This window comes from Zalophus californianus, chromosome 3 (genome assembly GCF_009762305.2).
Source record: "Zalophus californianus isolate mZalCal1 chromosome 3, mZalCal1.pri.v2, whole genome shotgun sequence".
Classification (NCBI taxonomy): domain Eukaryota; kingdom Metazoa; phylum Chordata; class Mammalia; order Carnivora; family Otariidae; genus Zalophus; species Zalophus californianus.
In genome coordinates this window covers 6,749,035-6,768,240 of record NC_045597.1, presented here as the reverse complement: position 1 = coordinate 6,768,240, position 19,206 = coordinate 6,749,035, and the positions used below count along the sequence as shown (strand labels likewise).

General features: G+C 38.1%; 1 long non-coding RNA gene across 1 annotated transcript in view; it reads right to left on the bottom strand.

Moving 5' to 3' along the window:
- LOC113920927 overlaps nt 1–8,303 on the bottom strand; it is a 35,436-nt gene extending 27,133 nt beyond the window's left edge. Inside the window, exon 1 of the long non-coding RNA XR_003519439.1 lies at nt 7,718–8,303. This is a non-coding gene — a long non-coding RNA (uncharacterized LOC113920927). The remainder of the gene's footprint in view (nt 1–7,717) is intronic.
- Between the last annotated feature and the right edge of the window lie 10,903 nt (nt 8,304–19,206).

Below are 19,206 nucleotides of genomic sequence, written 5' to 3'. Positions count from 1 at the left end.
CTCTCTAACCTCCTGAACCCAGGAGCACTGACGGTAGGTTGTGTAATTGTCAAGGGATTGACAAAAGAGTGGCTGAAAAAGAAAGGGGAGGTGTGGGGCATGTGGGAGAAATGTTCTGAAGAATGCTGTGAAGGAATGGATCAAATTAAGGGTCTGGCTCCTAAGGAAAGAAGCAGCAGCAGGAATTAAAAAACAAAGTTTAAAGCCGCATGGCAGGCACTGGGGAATAAAAAGATGGGAGAGAGAGAGGATGTGATTTACTGGTTGCAGATATTGATCTCTCCTAGTTGCGCTGGAGAATTTCCTGGTGTTAACAAGGTCCCAGGTGTGCCCAGGAGAGTGGGTGGCAGACGGCCGAGAGTGCAGGTTACCGACAGGGAGGAGCGAACAGGAGGAGGAGCAAGGGCTGGGGCGAGTTAGGGAAGAAGAGGCGCACAAGGAGGGGTGTGAATCCCGCGGGGGTCTGCGTACTGCTGGCCACTGGCCGTCAGCAGAACACTGACAACGTGCTGATGTTAAAAAATTAACACTGAAAGAACGGGGAACTTTGAACTGTGTGTGGAAAACGAAGAGGCAGGGAGGTCAGTGAATAGATTCTGGATGTGCGGGATGATGAGGCATTCTGGAGAAAATGAAGATTTGGCAACAAAATGAAAAACAATGATGCAGAAGACAAAAAAAAAAAAAAACAAACCAAGGAAATATCATTTCCAGGTTCTAATCGCAGCCTACTGGAAGAACTACTAAAGACATCAGACAGTGGAGAAAGGAGTCTGGAGTCAGGGGAACATTGCGAACTCAATTTAGACTAGTTATGTTTGTGGTTACACACAAATGGATCACATCAATATGACTCGAATTGGATGAAAGTAAGCAAGAACCACATGTGTGCACTTTTTATATTTTGTTTAGTTTGCAGTGGAAATAACTAGTAGCCAGTCTTTACCTTTCCCCGTAAAATATAAGCACAATAAGAAAACAATGAAAGTCACAGTTTTTTGTCAACCCTTGGTGTAGGCATTGGGCTAACATTTGTGGGTACTTTCCGTAATTAATTTCTAATACCTCTATGCAACCAGATTGTTTACTCATCCTCCACAGCTGGGATTGCTGAGTTATATACTCCAGGTTCACCCACGTTGCTGAACAACTCAGGGGTTAGGAAGCACCAGCCCCCTGCATGTTTGAAAGTTCACAAATAACTTTTGATTCCCCCAAAACTTAGCTACTCACAACCCATGGCTGACCCAAAGCCTTACTGATAATACATACACATTTTGTATGTTATATATATTATACACTATATTCTTACAATAAAGGAAGCTAGAGAAAAGAAAGTGCCATTAAGAAAACTATAATGAAGGGAAATACATTTATAGTACTTTACTGTATTTATTGAAAAAAATCCATGTATAAGTGGACCTATGCAGTTCAAACCTTTATAGTTCAAGGGTCAACTGTAAATTTGATTCTAAGCTCCATGATTTAATCTGTCATACACAAAAGAGCACGTAATCCCAGAAACTCAATGTGACTGCTTCAAACTGATTTAACAAACTTCAGCTCTTTGTGGGATCCCCAGAGTTCAGATTAGCAAGTAAGTGAGGAAGGCAGTAGCTAGGAACATGGGTTTTACATAAGTTGCAAAGAGCTGGTCTAACTTTAAACTCTGACATTTCTTTGCTGTGTAATCCCGGTAAAATCGTTAAAACTCTCTGAGCCTTAGTTTCCTCAGTTGTAAACTAAGGAAAATAAAAATGCTGACCTCATATTTCTGTGTGACAAATGAGATCATGGCTGTAAATTTCTTAGCACCGAGCTAAATCAAGATTAGCTGTTAATAATGGCTAATACATTAGGCTTATTATTATATTTAGTTCTACAATATTTATTTCACTGGAATCTACACAAAATCTGTATTTTTACATTCTTATTATTGCACCAAAAAAAGAGATATTTGGGTTACTGTAACATCTCGATCTGTATACACTGGACACTGAAAATTTTTGAGGTCATCTGCTGTTCTTTAATATTGCTATGTGAACATTGTAAAACTCCAGGACGCCCCTTGAATTTAATACACCGCTATTGGGTTGCCAAATCCGTTTCAGGCAAAGCGAAATCTGACTGGAGTTTCTTTAAATTTCTTCTAGACCAACCCTTCACAATCAAAAGGATTAAGTTATTGCTAATAAGAGAAAAAGCATTGGGTTCCATTAGCATCAGAATGAAGACTAAACTTTTCCATCAAACCAGGTGAATTTGCGCTTCAGGGATGATGGTGTTAATGCAAAGCTGTTACTATAAAAATGCAGACCACGTGTAGCTAAAGTTGATGAAAATTTCTGTAAATATCAAAAGCAAAACATTGCCAGAAAAAAAATTGCTTGAATAAAATGTCTGAGTTATCTGACTGGTGTGAGAGCACTGTGAGTCCTGGTGCCCCAGTGGCTGCCCGCCTCCTGGAATCCCCAGGGCGCTTCAACTAAGAACATCCCTCCTCCTATCCCCCTACAGGGGTTTGTCTTGGAGAAGGGCAAACACGCTCTGTGTGCTATAAGGATGCAGTTATTTACAGAAACTCAATAATTCAGCTTGAGCAGAGTGGAACAAAAGTATATTATATAAATGGATATTACCATTTTTTAATTAAAAGACGTAGTTTTTCTTGCACCTTATCTCTGCTCCCTTTTTCTCATTATCTGCAACAGCCTTTCTCCACCCATTCTACTGCACTCACAGACCTTTCTTTGAATGTCCTGGACGTCATAATGTCTCCTGTCCCTGTCTTAGTCATCTGGGGGCTCCTGTCACCAAAATGTCATAGATGGCATAGTTTAAATAACAAAGCATTATTTTTCATATCCCTTGAAGCCCGGAAGCCCAAGATCAAGGTGATGACTTGCGGGGTTCATGAGGAGAGCCCTCCTCCTGTGTGCAGATGGAAGCCTTTTTGCTGTGTCCTCACATGGCTGAAAGAGAGAGACAATCTCTCTCATGTCTTTTTCTGGGAGCACGAATCCCATTATGGGGGTTCCAGCTGCATGACCTACTGTAAACCTAATTGTCTCCCCAAGGTCCCTCCTCATAATACCATCGCACTGAAGATTAGGGCTTGGGCATATGAATTTTGAGGAGACACAAACATTCGGTCCATAGCACTGGCCATCATGCATAATAGTCTCTCCAAGGGAATGTAATTAAATGAAACCAAACTGCACCCAGAGGTCAGAAGCAGCATCAAGCCATACGGCCATTATGGTCATACAAAGGACAGAGAGCAAGAGAAGGGCTGTTGGTTTGCATGTCCATAAAAGGTCTAGGTAAGGGTTTCCTAACATCAGGTTTCACCCACCTCCTATGAGCTGAGAGTCTAGGTCCTATGGTGGTTGGCTGCCCTTGGAGACATGTTGCATAACAGCCCCTCACGAGCAACCACCCCTGCTGAGACTGTGGGTGAGCTTTTAATGTCCAGCAGAGTACCCTTAGGTATTTTCAAACACGAACCTGCCTGGAAATAGATATGTGGGCTTTGGACCAGAAAAAAAAAAAAAAAAAAAAAAGTATGAGGATAAGATCACTTCTACCTATGGTGTGAATTTTAACCCTCTTTGTTTAGGGATACAATTACAAAACAGCTATTTCTGAACTGCAGACACCCTTTGGGTTTTCTTTATTAGGATATAAATTCCAATGAAGAAAGTAAACTAAATGCTTAAAAGGGGCGTGGCACAGCAGAAGAACAAAGATTTTGGAACAAAACTGAAGGAGGTATCCCATCGCCAGTGAGGTCACTTACTAGCTGCATGACCCCGTCATGTCACTGAAATTCTCCAGCACTTTGCTTCCCTAGCAGGAATTGGGGGAAAACATCATTATCCAACCCGTCCTATGGTGAGAATTGTTTCAGAGAGTGCATTGGAAAGCACTTTTTATCCTATAGAATGCTGTGAAAAATTGGATTGCCATTTTGTTTTGATATTTCCTTTGGAACTGATAAAGAAAATACAAATTTGTGTCTGTGGAGTTTTTCCCTTCCTTTCTCCACATATCATGCTTCCACATACACACTTCTGTCTAATGATGTGTGTTTAATTGGTGCATATGGACTAGAAGAATGGAAAGACTTTTTTCAGCTGATGCCCTCACTTCATGCTGTGAACATGAAAATACTTAAATACACCCCAAAAAAAGTGTATGGTTATGGCTTTGGCATTTATACACCATCTGCTGCTCTTCACTCAGATCCTCTGCATCGGCCTCCCTTGCCAACTTGCCATCACAAATATTATGATTACTCACCCACAGGTGCAACCATACAGCATGACTCTCATTAAAACCGGCATTGTATATAAAAGGGAAATAACATTAAATGCGATTTTCCTACATTGAAATTCATGCGTATGGATTCTATTGTCTTCCTCGATAATTCTAGCTTCTGCGATAAATGTTCTCAACTTCTACGCTGCCCTACTTTTTGGAATGAAGAATAACACTCCATGCTTTCTCTTGAGAATTACTTATCACAAGATTAAATCTGCACGGAGAGATTTAAATTCATCTGGAATTTTTTCTCTTCTTTGATTTGTTTGTTAAATCATGTGTTTGTTAAATCATCATTTGCGATTTCTAATTTGTAGTACTAATTGCATCTACTTTGAATTCTGTATGAAATCATCTTCATAAAACATTGTGCAATTTACTGTATCATATTTATATGAGCTTTTCATTGCCTTTCCTTTTCTGTTTCATATATTTTTAAAATGGTGAAACAAATTATAAAAAGAAAGTTTATTTCTCTTCATTAACTCAACATTTATTAGGCTTCATTATTAAAATAAATTATTAAAAATATTGAGCTATTTAGTGAATGTTCTTGATACCAATTATTTAGCTCACATTATAAAAAAAATTATATTTCTTTCTAATGATTTACATAGTTCGTGCTATGAGCCTGGCACTTTTCCATGTATGTTACAGTACCTCAAAGAAACCCTATGATACAGGTACTATTGTTATTTACATTTCATAAATGAAGAACCTGAGACCCAGAAAGAGGAGCTAAGTTGCTCCATGTCACATCACTAGTGTTTTCTGCAGAACCAGGATACAAAATGTACACAGTTTGTCTCTACACTTAATGCTTTTTAAAAAATAGGTCTGTGGTTCTCAAACCATAAGAATCATCTCAAGAGCTTTTTAAAACATGGAACATGGTTTTCTGAGCCCCATGCTCAGAAATGCAGAGATTCAAGGTGGGACTAAAAAATCTGTGTTTCCAACAAGTTCACAGATGATACTGTTACTACCGACCCAAGGGCCACACTCTGAGACCACTGAACCACCGATGTGGACTCTCTTAGGAGGATAACCAAAGATACCAAGATTATGAACCCACAAACACTAAAACTATATTTTGTTTTAGAAGAGATAAAAGTTCATCAACCAACATATATGTAATACTAATACTTAGCTTTATGTGAAAGCATCTTTCAGAAGAGATTTAGAGTCAAATGGCTTTGAATTTCAATTCTTTCTTTGACCGTCATGATACTGTGCCAGTGAACAAATGATATATCTTCACTAACTCCAATTTCCCCAGTTGTAAAATGGACATAATATTGGCCTTAGTGTTTGTGTGGATTAACTGAGAAAATATGTGTACAGCATCTATCATAAGAACTCAGTAGTTGCTAAGCTAGATGTTATTTTCCTTCTCAGGTTATTCTAACTCAATAAAAAAAATCAGAAATTATTTAAATTCATCAATAATACACTATGAAGAACAGGGAGAAACAGCATTAAGAAGAGGGGTCAAGACATTAGAGGAGGGCGCCTGGGTGGCTCAGTCATTAAGCATCTACCTTCGGCTCGGGTCGTAATCCCAGGGTCCCAGGATCGAGTCCCACATCATGTTCCCTGCTCAGCGGGGAGCCTGCTTCTCCCTCTGCCCCTCACCCCACTTGTTCTCTCTCTCTCTCTCTCTCTCTCTCAAAAATAAATAAAATCTTTTAAAATAAAAAAAAAATGTTTGAAAAAAAGACATTAGAGGATTGGAGGTTATATACTGACAAACCTCTTGTTTGATTCAATTGGAAATTCAATTGATTTTGTAACAAAAGTAAAAAATTTGCTGGCCAGCTTTCTTACAAAGAGCTTGTGTGAGGTGATTAAGGACCATTATATTCTCCTGAAATAGTTGCCTCCCAACAGGAACTCGGTAAGCACTTTACACTATGGGACATGCTTACGAAGAATAGGATACTTATCATTGTTAAAAATAAATGTCATGTCTCAACTCTCTGCGAATTAATCAATACATTGTTACATAGCGTTCTCTAACCACATATAAATTTAAATATTGTTTCCCTCTTCTTCTGATCTCTAAAACTTATTCTCCATCTCTATACTCTATATTCTTGGTTACAAGTTAGGGGGTCATGTTGTAAGCTTCTACTTCATTAAGTCTAATGTTGGGCCAAAATAGTGTGAGGTAACACTGTGGAGTCAAGATGATTTGGCTGCTATCCAAACACAACCTGGGTGACATTGTTTACTTCCAGGGCACTTTTGATAATCACGAAGAACACTGTCATGTTACAACTGATTTGAAGCATTTGATTTTCCTCGGATCCCATGCTCTCCATCTTGGTCAATGACTGATAGCTAGGAGAATGAAATGCACATGCAAGATCTTGTAAAATGGAAATGATAATATTGGCATGGACGAGTTGACTTCCAAAGAAGGGGTTAAACTAATCCATGGTATTAGAAGGCAGGGTAGCAATCATCTCTGAGATGGGGCACGAGAGGGATATGGTCATATTCTCTTAGTATCTTACTTTTATTGGCATCCTGGTTACATGGCTATGTTCATTTACAATCCATAGCGATTATGGTTTATGATTTGTGCCGTTTTCTGTGTATATGCTAACTTTCAATAAAATTTTACTTTAAGAAATAAAGCAAGTTCCTAAGCTCAGGGTATTCTCCCATGCTCCAATATTCCCTGTTTATAGAGCAGGCTAGGAAAAAGGCTAAGTCACAAAAAATATTTATTCACTCCTAAAAATTTTATTTTTGGTCTGCCATTCAAAGAGGCATCAAAAAGACAACTTTCTTTGAACAAAGTATTTTTTTATTTCATGGCCTGTATAAATACACATTTCAAAAGATTGTAAACTAATTCTTGTTTTATGGTAGCTCTTGGTTTCCATTTCTTTATACAAGTCAAAAATCATCTCTAAATAAAAATCAGTGACCTAAATTCAGAGGCATGATCCAGGACAAGCCCATCTAGTGCTGGAAAGATGAAAATCACCATCTTCTAGATTTATTTATCTTGTTACTGTGCTCCAACAGCATCATTTCAGTTTCTAAAGACTTTAGAATAATTTGTTTCCTCTAAACCAATTTGTATCATGTCAAAGTGAAATTGCCGTTTTACAACCACCTGGGGGAACGAGTGATCCCTTTCCATAAATAAAAAAGTGATCTGCATAAATATGTACTAAGATATCCCTACAGACTTTAGGAATTTTGTATATGAAGAGAAGAGGTGTGAATGGAAACAATTAAAAAATTATGTGAGGCAAGTTACAACCTTCACTACACTTGCCATATTCTAATTGTCTAATAAATTAGTATCAACGCTGGGAGCAGATTTGTACAAATATTCATTCGGGATTAGAGCCAGCTTATTCAGATAAACACATACCTTCCCACTGAGCTGCATGTTCCAAAGTAGAACTGTAGGAAAAAAGTCCTTCAGCAAATATGAAAAATGTGGTAGTCAGAAGATCCAATATATTGAATTTGAAAATTCGGAGTTATCTTGCATTGAACTGCTCATCAAAGGGTATTTTTTACATTAATCAGCCCTAAATGTGTTTCCTCTGTCTCCGCACTGCATTCATATTGAGCAGACAGATAAAGCAGGGATGAATGCCTTCCCATTGACAAGCTGTCAGAGGATATGGAAAACTCGGTCCCAAATGAGAGGGAACAACAACAAAAAAAAATGTTTTTTGAAATAAATGTCTTCATTAATCCCTTTCCAAAAATAGATGGTGTTTTGAGTATTCAGGCGAACACTTCAAGCCTGAATCAAGTGAAAAGCTATGCTCGCAGCATCTTCAGTCTGTGACATGTTCTGCGGTCCCTCTCCTCTATCCTTCCATGCCGTCAGCGAGTGCGCCAGGACTGTGCTGAATCAGGAACCTGAACTTGGGTGTAATTATACAATCACCTTGAGCAAATGTAGCCTCAATTAGCAATCACTGGCGTTGCGTCACACTAGGAGAGCTCTGATTGTGAGTTTTAAATACTTCAACAACTGGCCTCTCCCTCCAGTGCACCTCCCGGTCTCTTGAAGCTCATCACTCTCTTGGATCTTTCACGAACATTCTATCCCTTTTGTGACACACCACATTTTTTGCTCCTGTGTGCTATTTCTACTTGCTCCACTCAAATATTTTTTCCCCCTCCTCCAAAACACTGGCCATCTTTTTTCCTCTGGGACATCTCCCCTGGTAGCCTACCTCCTGGGAAACACAAGTAGAAAAGGAGATGGCTTTCTTCATGTGATTTTAAGCATCGGAAATTTTTTAGAAATTTCACCATTTAATGCCTGATGCCTTAGTTCCAACTCTTTAAAGGGAGCTTTATCAGTTTTGACCATTTGGACTTACTAGTACTAGTCATTTATTAAAAGACATGGCTGTTACTGTGCTCAGCCATACAAAGAAAATAGAACTTGCTTCCTGACTTCATGTTCACCACTGCCTAAAGCGGGAACCAAATATGTGAACCAGTAATTGAAATGAAAATATTTTAAAGCTATAAGAATCAGTAGGGAGGGGCGCCTGAGTGGCTCATTGGCTGAGCGTTTGACTCTTGGTTTGGGCTTCAGGTCGTGATCTCAGGGTCCTGGGATCGAGCCTCCAGTTGGGCTCTCTGCTCAGCACAGAGTCTGCTTGTCCCTTGCCTTCCCCCTCTGCTCTTCCCCTCACTTGCACGCTCTCTCTCTCGCTCTCAAATAAATAAATAAAATATTTTTTAAAAAAAGAAATCAATAGGGGACCAATGAGAGAGCAATGCATTCTTTGAGAGAGTGGGGAATATATCGGGGATTTCACAAAAGAAAAAGACACTCGAACTGGCTATTCGACGTTAAATCAGAATTCACAAGGAAATGAGGCAGGCGAAGGCTTTTCTGGGTAGAAAAAAAAATGCAGAAGCATTTAGTTGTGGGGTTGGGGCAAGCACACTTAGTTTGGAGAACTGCAGCAGCTCAGAATCCCTGGAGATTTGGGGGAGCATGCAGAAAGACCACATGAGCTGGAACCAGATCCGGTGATCCTGAATGCCACTGTATGTGGTTGCACATGATTTGGTGAGCGGGGGGCCACAGAGGAGAGTACGGCAAGAGAATGAAGGGTGGGGGAGAAATCTCAGTGGGAGGAGCACAAGAGAGATGCTGCTGTCTCTTGCTTTCATCCTGCTAAGCTCTGCCATGGAGACATACCCCTAGTCGGCAGGCTCAGCAGGAGCTGGGGCCAACCAATCCTTCAGCTAGGAGAACTGTGAGTTCTTTCACCGGAGATCTGGTACTAGGGCTTTTTTTTCATGTTCTGTATGATTAAGCCTTTATCATGGACCCAGGTTATGATTAAACAACTCTTCATCCCTATCTACCATGATGGAGTTTTGTGCTTTGCCTCATTAAATTTTCCATAATGGAATCTTTCTTTGTGCCTGCAAACCTTCTCCGAGACTAGGGTAAAGTAAACAGCTTGGCCGATACCCTGCATTAAGTCATGCATCTAACCAATATTTATGGAGCATCTACTGTATGTCAGGTCCCATTTTAGACTCTGCCGGCAGAGCAGTGGACAAAACAAGTAGACATCCCTGCTGTCATGGAGTTGCCACTGTACTGTGGAGCACAGGCAATAAGCAAAATAATCAAGCAAAACATGTAAGTGAGATTTGGGATAGGCGCTGTGAGAAAAACAGACCAGGGACAGTAGACATGATGTGTGTTTGTGGAAGTGCAACTGAAGATAGGTAGTAGCAAGGGGGGGGCGCCCGGCTGGCTCAGTCAGTAGAGCGTGTGACTCTTGATCTCTGGGTCGTGAGTACTGAGCCCCACACTGGGCATTGAGATAACCTAAAAAAAAAATAGGTGGCAAGGCAGGTTTTACTGAGAACATGACATTTGAATAAAGACCTAAAGAAGACGAGAGAAAATGATGAGGATCTGTGGACAATGGCATGGGATGAGCATAGTGCCAAGGCCCCAACTCTCAAGGCACAGCTAGAGGGTTATGGACAAGACAAAGGGCTGTGGAGGGGAAAGCGATCGGAATGGAGAGAAACGAAGGCAAGTCCATCTTTCTAGCTTCTCTCTTGACTATCTCTTCAGAGATTTAGTAGTTGCACTCGCTGGGCCATAACCTTGTCTACAGGTGTGGTGAGTTCAGAGAAAACGACATTTTGGAAGCATTCCAACTTCCAAGTTCGGAAAACTCTTAGCCATCAATCCAAAAGGAACAGAGTGAGGAATATGGGTAATTAGAATGCATGGGTAAATTTTAAGTCTCCTATTGCTCCTTTTAACCAATAATATCAATTTTTTCTTGCTAAATTTTAATATGCATAAGAAATATTTACATAGTAATTATCAATGCAAGTTGATTTATGATTGATGGGGAAGAGGAAGGTCTATGAGTAGGAAAATGAGAAAAAGAAGAGACCCTGGAGGTGACCAATGAGTTTTATTTTCTTGCGTTTTTTTCTTAGTAGTGTTCTGCCTTATAAGCAGACTCTTTCACATTCAAATTATGAATAGAATCCTGTTCATGAACATGCCTATTGTGCTTCCCTTTTTATCAAATGTCTCAGAAATTCTTTAGCATAGCAAACAGGTTTGATTTTCTCTGGCCTTTTCTAAAGCACTGGACTTTGAATTCTTCATTTAAGGTTGCAGACTTTAAAAAGTATTTGACCAAATGATTTAATGGTTGAAACAGCTTCTGGGCATTAGAAAGCTTGTGTTTATTCTAGAGTGCAGTCCAGTCAAGATTTTCTGAGATTGATCTGATTATCAATTATACTTCAAAAGATTACTTAAGTTCTTACTGTATTTTTTTAACTTTCCATTTATTGTAGCAAATCTGTTAAAGTATAACCGAGAGGGATGATACTTTCAATGCCACTGGTCTTTCCCTTTATATATACCATTTATATTTAGGTAATGAAATCTGGGATTCATTGGCATTATTATATAGGCATAATATAATGTGGTATTGGCACCCCTTCATGTACATAGAAAGAAATCTAGTAAAAATGTAGTGAATGCCAAATTATTTTTATGCACATGTAAGCTTTTCAAAGAAAATTTAGAAAATCATTAGACCTGGCTTTATACCTTGACAAGGAAATACGTTTTTGAAATGCAAGACTAAATCCTTAATAGTAAAAACTTGCAATTAAAAAAATCTAAACTTTACCAAATGATATTTTCTTAAATTGTACCTAAACCTTTGCCAAATGTCACCTAAAATTATTTTCTCAGGTAATGGAAGGAAAAAACAATAATACATAATTCACTCAACTTCAGTCAGTTCAATTTATAACCCTTTTACCTTACATCCATATCCAGAAAACTCCCAGAGAAAGGTAAAAGATTTTAGCACACACCTAATGTGAGAATTGCCTCTGCTGTTACCAGAGGCTCTGGTCACCATCGAAATGCCTTTATTTGTCACTGTGTTCTAGCATGACTGTGTAGATGTGACTAAAATATGTAATGCATTCTTTTCCAAGCAATTAATTCTTTTTTCAGTTAGTGTAGGCATAGTCTATTAGGCAATTAACTGTGGTTAGCTCAATTATAGAAAATATAATTCATCTGGTTTAGAAACTTAACTGACAAGGCGAGTGAACTTTGGCTAACCTCAGTGGGGCAGAAATGGAAAGTAACAAGACCAAAAGACCTCATCATACTAGAAGAGGAATCCACATGGTAACAACCTTAAAGGTACACAAATGGGTTGTGAAGCGTTTTGCATTTTAGTATGGTTTAGTTTGCAAGAATTATTTTTAAAAATAGATCAAGAAGTGTAAGGAAGTTTTTCTTTTGGAGGAAAGAATAAGTTACACATACTTACATTAATTATTGATTTTAAAAAAATCATTGGGTGTTTATCAAAACCTTTATCCAATAATCACTATGCCATTGCAAATTCTAGAATAGTGTCTATTTTCTTTAAAGCTTGACGAAAACATTTCACTATTCATTTTTACTTAGAGAATTCACCCTCTCACCATATTGAAGGGGAAAGCAAAATTTAATCTCTAAAATGTACCATAAGGTTAATATTCCAAAACTCTGCATAAAAATCATTAAATGTGGGGGTGCCTGGGTGGCTCAGTCGTTAAGCGTCTGCCTTCGGCTCAGGTCATGATCCCGGGGTCCTGGGATCGAGCCCCGCATCGGGCTCCCTGCTCGGCGGGAAGCCTGCTTCTCCCTCTCCCGCTCCCCCTGCTTGTGTTCCCTCTCTCGCTGTGTCTCTCCCTGTCAAATAAATAAACAAAATCTTAAAAAAAAAGGAATCATTAAATGTGTATCGCATGACTCTTGTGAAAGAGAGAAAAACTAAATTATTTTGAGTTTTTTTTTAATTTTTGAGGCATAATTTTGTTATGTTAGTTCAATAAAAATTAGCTTAAAATTCTCTTTGTAACATTCAAAGTAAATTCAGAGGAAAGAACAGCTTCATAAAAAACAAATATTGCAGTAACACTTAACAGTTTACAAAATAATTTTCACAATTATTAGTGTCTTATAATTTTTATAATACTCAACATCTCAAAGGATTTCAATGATGGTCAAAACTAATACCAAACAGAGTTGGGAGAGGGCGCCTGGGTGGCTCAGTCGTTAAGCGTCTGCCTTCGGCTCAGGTCATGGTCCCAGGGTCCTGGGATAGAGTCCCGCATCGGGCTCCCTGCTCCTTGGGTGCCTGCTTCTCCCTCTGCTTCTTTCTCTCTCTATCTCTCTCTCTCTCTCCCTCCTTCCCTCTGTCTCTCATGAATACATAAAATCTTTAAAAAACAAAAAACACAAAAACAGAGTTGGGGGTAGAGTTTATGTGTCCAGTACTCTTTTTCTTAGATTACATTTCAGACAATTCTCACTATCTAAAATAGTTTTGGTAAGTATGTGAAGAAAGAATCTGAAATAATGCACCAGATCTAGGACAAGGATGGGAGGGGATATTGGTGGGAGGTGGGGTATCTTTGAGAAGACCGTAATCTGAGGATGAGACGCTTCTGTGTTTCAAGGCTAAATTGTGAATTCCTCTTTCAGGCTAAAAGTTGTGTATTCTTTGCATCTCCATCTCCAGCATTCCTCAGAGCATTTGACCATATTACACAAGTCAGAATGACAGGCAAAAATGGGCAACTTGGTGAATTTAAACGTAGAATTATCATATTCATTAAAGACCTAAATGTGAGACCTGAAACCGTAAAACTCCTAAAAGAAAACACAGGCAGTAAGCTCTTAGACATTGCCCTTAGCAACATATTTATGGATATGTCTTTTCAGGCAAGGGACGCAAAAGCGAAAATAAACTATTGGTCCATTTTTATGAAACTAAACACCAAAATAAGGAACCATCGACAAAACAAAAAAGCAACCCCCAGTACATGGGAGAAGATATTTGCAAATTATATATCTAATAAGGGGTTAACATCCAAAATGTATAAGGAACTTGTATAACCCAACACCAAAAAACCAATCTGATTAAAAAATGGGCAAGGAACCCAAATAGCTATTTTTCCAAAGAAGACATACAGATGCCCAACAGACACATGAAAAGATGTTCAACATCACTACTATTATATTAGGGAAATGCAAATCAATACCACAATGAGATATCACCTCACACCAGTCAGAACGCCTAATATCGAAAAGATAAGAAACAAGTATAGGCAAGGATATGGAAAGAAGGGAACCCTCATGCACTGTTGGTGGGAATGTAAAGAGGGTAGCTTCTGTAAAAAATATGGCAGTTCCTCAAAAATGTAAAAATAGAGATACCATATGAGCTGGTAATTCTGCTACTGGATATTTACCCGAGGAAAACAAAAACATTAATTTGAAAGGATATATATGCACCTCTATGTTTACTGCAGCATTATTTACAATAGCCAAGATATGGAAGCAATTGAAGTGTACAATAATAGATGAACAGATAAAGAAGATGTGGAATATGTACACAATGGAATATTACTAAGCCCTAAAAAAGAATGAGATCTTCACCATTTTCAACAACATGGATGGACCTAGAGGGTATTATGCTAAGCAAAATAAATCAGAGAAGGGGAATACCATATGATTTCACTTATATGTGGAATCTAAAAAAACAAACAAATCAAAAATTGGAATCTTCAATACAGAGAAAAAACTGTTGGTTGCCAAATGGGAGATAGGGACATAAAGGGAATTAAATGTATATCTGTACCTATTTATCTATATGTATATATATATATACATATATATATATAATCAAATATATTTGAATAGTGGTGAAATATTCATATGCATAACATTTATTAGAATTGCATAACACGTTTTTAAACTTGAATTTCCTTATATTACTTATATTACTTCTTCAAATATTTACTGTAAGTTGGACATTCCATGCTCCCTCCCTATATTATTTTTCCTTTATACTTCTTTTTTTTTTTCCTTTATACTTCTTGTGACAACATATTAGATGCAGTCAACAGCCTAAGCTGGCTTGTCCATTAGCCAGTGGGTTTTGACTGTAAAGATTTTCTCTGTCCGTGGAATTCTAATTGATTCAAGATCAGCTTCTTCTCTTAACTTCTATTTCTTGCCTCTGAAAAAACTGTAAGCAAATACAAAATAACTTACCTGGGTCTTAAAAAGGTATGAATTTAGGATTCATACATTCAGGTTACAAATTGTGCAACAGAGAAATCAAGAGCAGGTTAGTAGAAAGAGTTCAAAAACACATTAGTGAAAAGAGTCAGAAGTAGTGTCAAGATATCTAAACAGAAAATCAAACTAGAGGGATGCCTGGGTGGCTCAGTTGGTTGAGTGTCCAATTCTTGATTCAGCTCAGGTCATGATCTCAGGGTAGTGAGACTGAACCCCAAGTTGGGCTCTGCACACTCAGTGGGAAGTCTGCTTGAGATTTTCTCTCTCCCTCTCCCTCTGTCCCTCCCTCCCACTCATGCATGTGCACTCTCTCAATAAATAAATAAATAAATGTTAAAAAAAACAAAAGAAAATCAAAATAGACAGATAACCATAATGTGGAAAGAGAAATGTGCCATGGAAATTTTAGGTTATTTGAGACTTCTATCCAGTTATTATCTTGAACTTCAATTTCCTCATTGACATATAATGCAATGAATTAAGAGTATATAAAATCTAACTTCCTTCTAAATATAAAGTTTGATAATATACTATTTGTAATATACCCAGTATCTTTGATTGTGGAAATTAAAATTATATAAACAATAAATATATAACACTATATTTTCTCTTACTTTTATTATGAACCAATGAATATAAAAATGATATCCAAAGAGATTATAGCCTTCAAAAACAGCAAATAATAATTCCTCTTCCTATAAATTGACATATTCCAGTGAAAATTCCCTCTTTGTTAAAAGCTTAAATATCTGAGATAATAAAATACAATTAGTGTCATGTGGAGGAAATAACATCCTTAATAGTCACTTGACCTTTGCATCTAAGGATTTTTGTACTTTTAAATATACGCTGTGATATTTTGCTTTTGTTTATGTACAAAGTTAGTCATGAAGAGAATAAAATGGTTTGTGCTTTAAGAAAAGCTAAGGACAGAAAGGAACTCCTTTTTATCAGCTATCTTTCATGTGCCTAGCACTGTATCAAAGCTAACATGTTAGTTCAGCTAGGTATCAAAGAAAGCCATAGACTGCAATCAGTAATGGCTCTTTTAAATAATCACAGCAACTGTGACACAGTCAGACCTCACTGTAGGCAGAGCAAGTTACATGCTTATATAATTCATTACTCTTCATAATTTTTAGTGTGAGCAGGAACAGCCCTTTTTGGGTTATCTATTGCTATGTAACTAAATACCCCTGAAATTTAGTGAATTAAAACAAACAATACTGGGTGCCTGGATGGCTCAGTTGTTAAGCATCTGCCTTCGGCTCAGGTCATGATCCCAGAGCCCTAGGATCGAGTTCCACATCGGGCGCCCTGCTCGGCAGGAAGCCTGCTTCTCCCTCTCCCACTCCCCCTGCTTGTATTCCTGCTCTCGCTCTCTCTCTCTCTCTGTCAAAACAAACAAACAAACAAAAAAAAAAAAAAACAATACTTTTATTATATCTCAGGGGGTTTTGTGGGTCCAGAACTAGGAAGAATCTTGGCTTGGTGGTTCCAACTCAAAGTCTTTTATGTGATGCATTTCAATGGTGGCTGGAATCAGGGAAGTCAGAAGGGAGCAGGAGAGGGCTGATGGGGAACCTCTATATCATGATCTAATCTCAGGGCCTATCCACCTGGGCTAGTTTGTGCTTCTTCACAACATGGTAACCTCAAGATAGACAGAGTGTTTACAAGGTGAGTAAAGGCCTCCAAGAGCAAGTATTCTAACGAGCACAGCAGACACTTCATTACATTTCACAACCTAAACTCAGAGTCAACTGTTTGCAAGAGAGCCACAAACTTGACCATACTGAAGATGATGGCAATTAAGCTCTACGTCTTGATGGGAGAACGTCAAAGTTCCAAGAGAGCCTGTGGTACAGAAGACATTATGGCAGCAACATTGGGCTAAAGCAAACCATAACAATCTTGATTTCTCCTTTATGCATCTTCGTTCTTCCCAATCCTCCCCACATACTCATTCCTAGGAACAGAACTTGCATGGTGCTGGCAATTATACCTTTCAATAAAGAAATACACAGAGCCAATGCCATCATCTATCTCATTCACTATAATCTTGCACTGATGAGTATTTCTTTGTACTGTAATTTTCTTTCTGTCCTCTCCTCCCCTTTCTGCTCCTCTCCATTCTCCCCTGTGCATGCTCTCCCTCTCTCTCCTGTATGCATGCACACACAGAGTTTCTTGAGGAGGGATTATGCTTTATTTGTCTAATACCCAGTTGGTAAAGTCAATTTCTATATGAATGTGTGAACGAACGAATGAATGAATGAATGAAGTAATCCTTGCCTAGAAATAAGAAATTTTTAAATGTATATATTAATTCTCTATTTCTTTAACCAATTGTCACAATCTCAGAAACTTTAAACAAGATACATGAGTCACAAGGCCAGGTACACATTGGCTGGATCCTCAACTCAGATCTCTCTTCACATGCCAAAATCAAGTCATTGACCAATGCTGGGATAATGATGGATCCACCCCATTCTTGGCACAATTCATTCCTTTCAGCTTTGGAATGCATAGTGGCCTGACTCTTCAGGGTCAGCAGAAGAGAGAGTAGAGTCCCTGTTGCTTCCTACCTGTTACAATTTAATGGCCCCTGGCTTCTTTTAAATGTACACCTGATTAGATTAGATTCACCCAGGAAAATCTCCCTCTTGTTCAAATTAAAGTCAACTGATTAGGGAGTTTAATTACTTCTGCAGAATTTCTTTACCTTAGAATATAACATCAATACAGTCCATCAGTTTTGCCATATTCTACTTGCTAGAAACAAATTATAAGTCCCACCCACACTTAGGAGGAGGCTATGGATGATAAGGTCTGGATCATTGATGTCATCTCTGAATTCTTCCCACTGCAAGTCACAACATTTGAAACTACATAAAATGTCTCCCAAACTGCAAAATAAGCTTAAGATAACTAGAGTTGAGTCACCATCTTTCACACGTGGATGCTAGCTAGCATTGTTTCTTTTATGTCCCCACGTTTTACCGCCACATACCTGTTTAAAAGAATTGGTGGTACCCAATTGATGCTTTTCTAATATTCATTATTGAAAAAACTAATATAGGAAGTTGCATTGTTTCTGAATATATTTGTAAATAACCTTAAGACTAAAACTAAAATGCATGGAACTGTTTCCTTTTCTCAGGAAATGCCAGAAAACAAGAAGGACACAGAATGATATCGAGGGAAATAAAGATTTCTGTGAAAGGAGAAGGCAATGAATAAAAATTAGCTTGAATGTCACTCATTATGTCAGAACAAGCATATTCTAAGAAGAAAATTCTGATTGATTTCCGCATAATCACTCTGATTATATACAATCAACCTCAGCCACACACGTGCTATCTCTTCCACTTTGCCTGTTGGCTGTGCCTACAAACAACCAAGAAAACATAAATCAGGGAGAGGAAATGACTAAAGTATGGATTTAAATGTTTCTATTTTTACCAAACCTTCGGCTCCACATCTCTGTCGACCATTTCACTGATACCTGAAACAGGATGGGCCAGTCATCCTTGCTGCCTGTTAACCTCCTCTGCCCCTCACGGAAATCAGTTTGTCTGTACTTCGTGATCAGAGAAAGAATCTGTCCAATTTATTCTTGACTCTTTCATTAGAAAGATAGCAATAAAAATTTGTATTTTCTGCAGTCTATAGAGATGAGTTTTGAGATGAAGCATTCTCTCAATAAAATTTTCTGTGAATATATACAAAATTTATAGTGGTCAGGTAAGAAACTTGGTACAAAAAAGAGCAATAGCTGATACTCAAAAATAAAAATTCACAAATTCACAGACCAATTAAGCTTGGCTACATAAGAAGGAAAAAAATACGGGTGTGTGTGTATGTGTGTATTTATATATATTTTCATATTTCATCCACTCATTATTCATCTGATATTAACATTTACTGAGCATCCTTATGCGCTAAACATAGTATGCATAGAATATTCAATAGAATTTTTAAAGGCTGATATGTATACTTCAATCATAATTTTAAAATAGAACTCCTCTTTGTTACAAAGTGACAAATTTATATCCCGTAAAGGCTGCATAACTGATATTAAGAAACCCGAGCTAATGTGAAAGTACTGGGTGATACCGTATGTGGTAGGTTTCATTAACATCTTTGTTAACAACAGTGCAAAATCTCAGGGATTTTGCTAGGAATGCCAGAAGTCATAAACAGCACATTATACTAAAAGACACGTG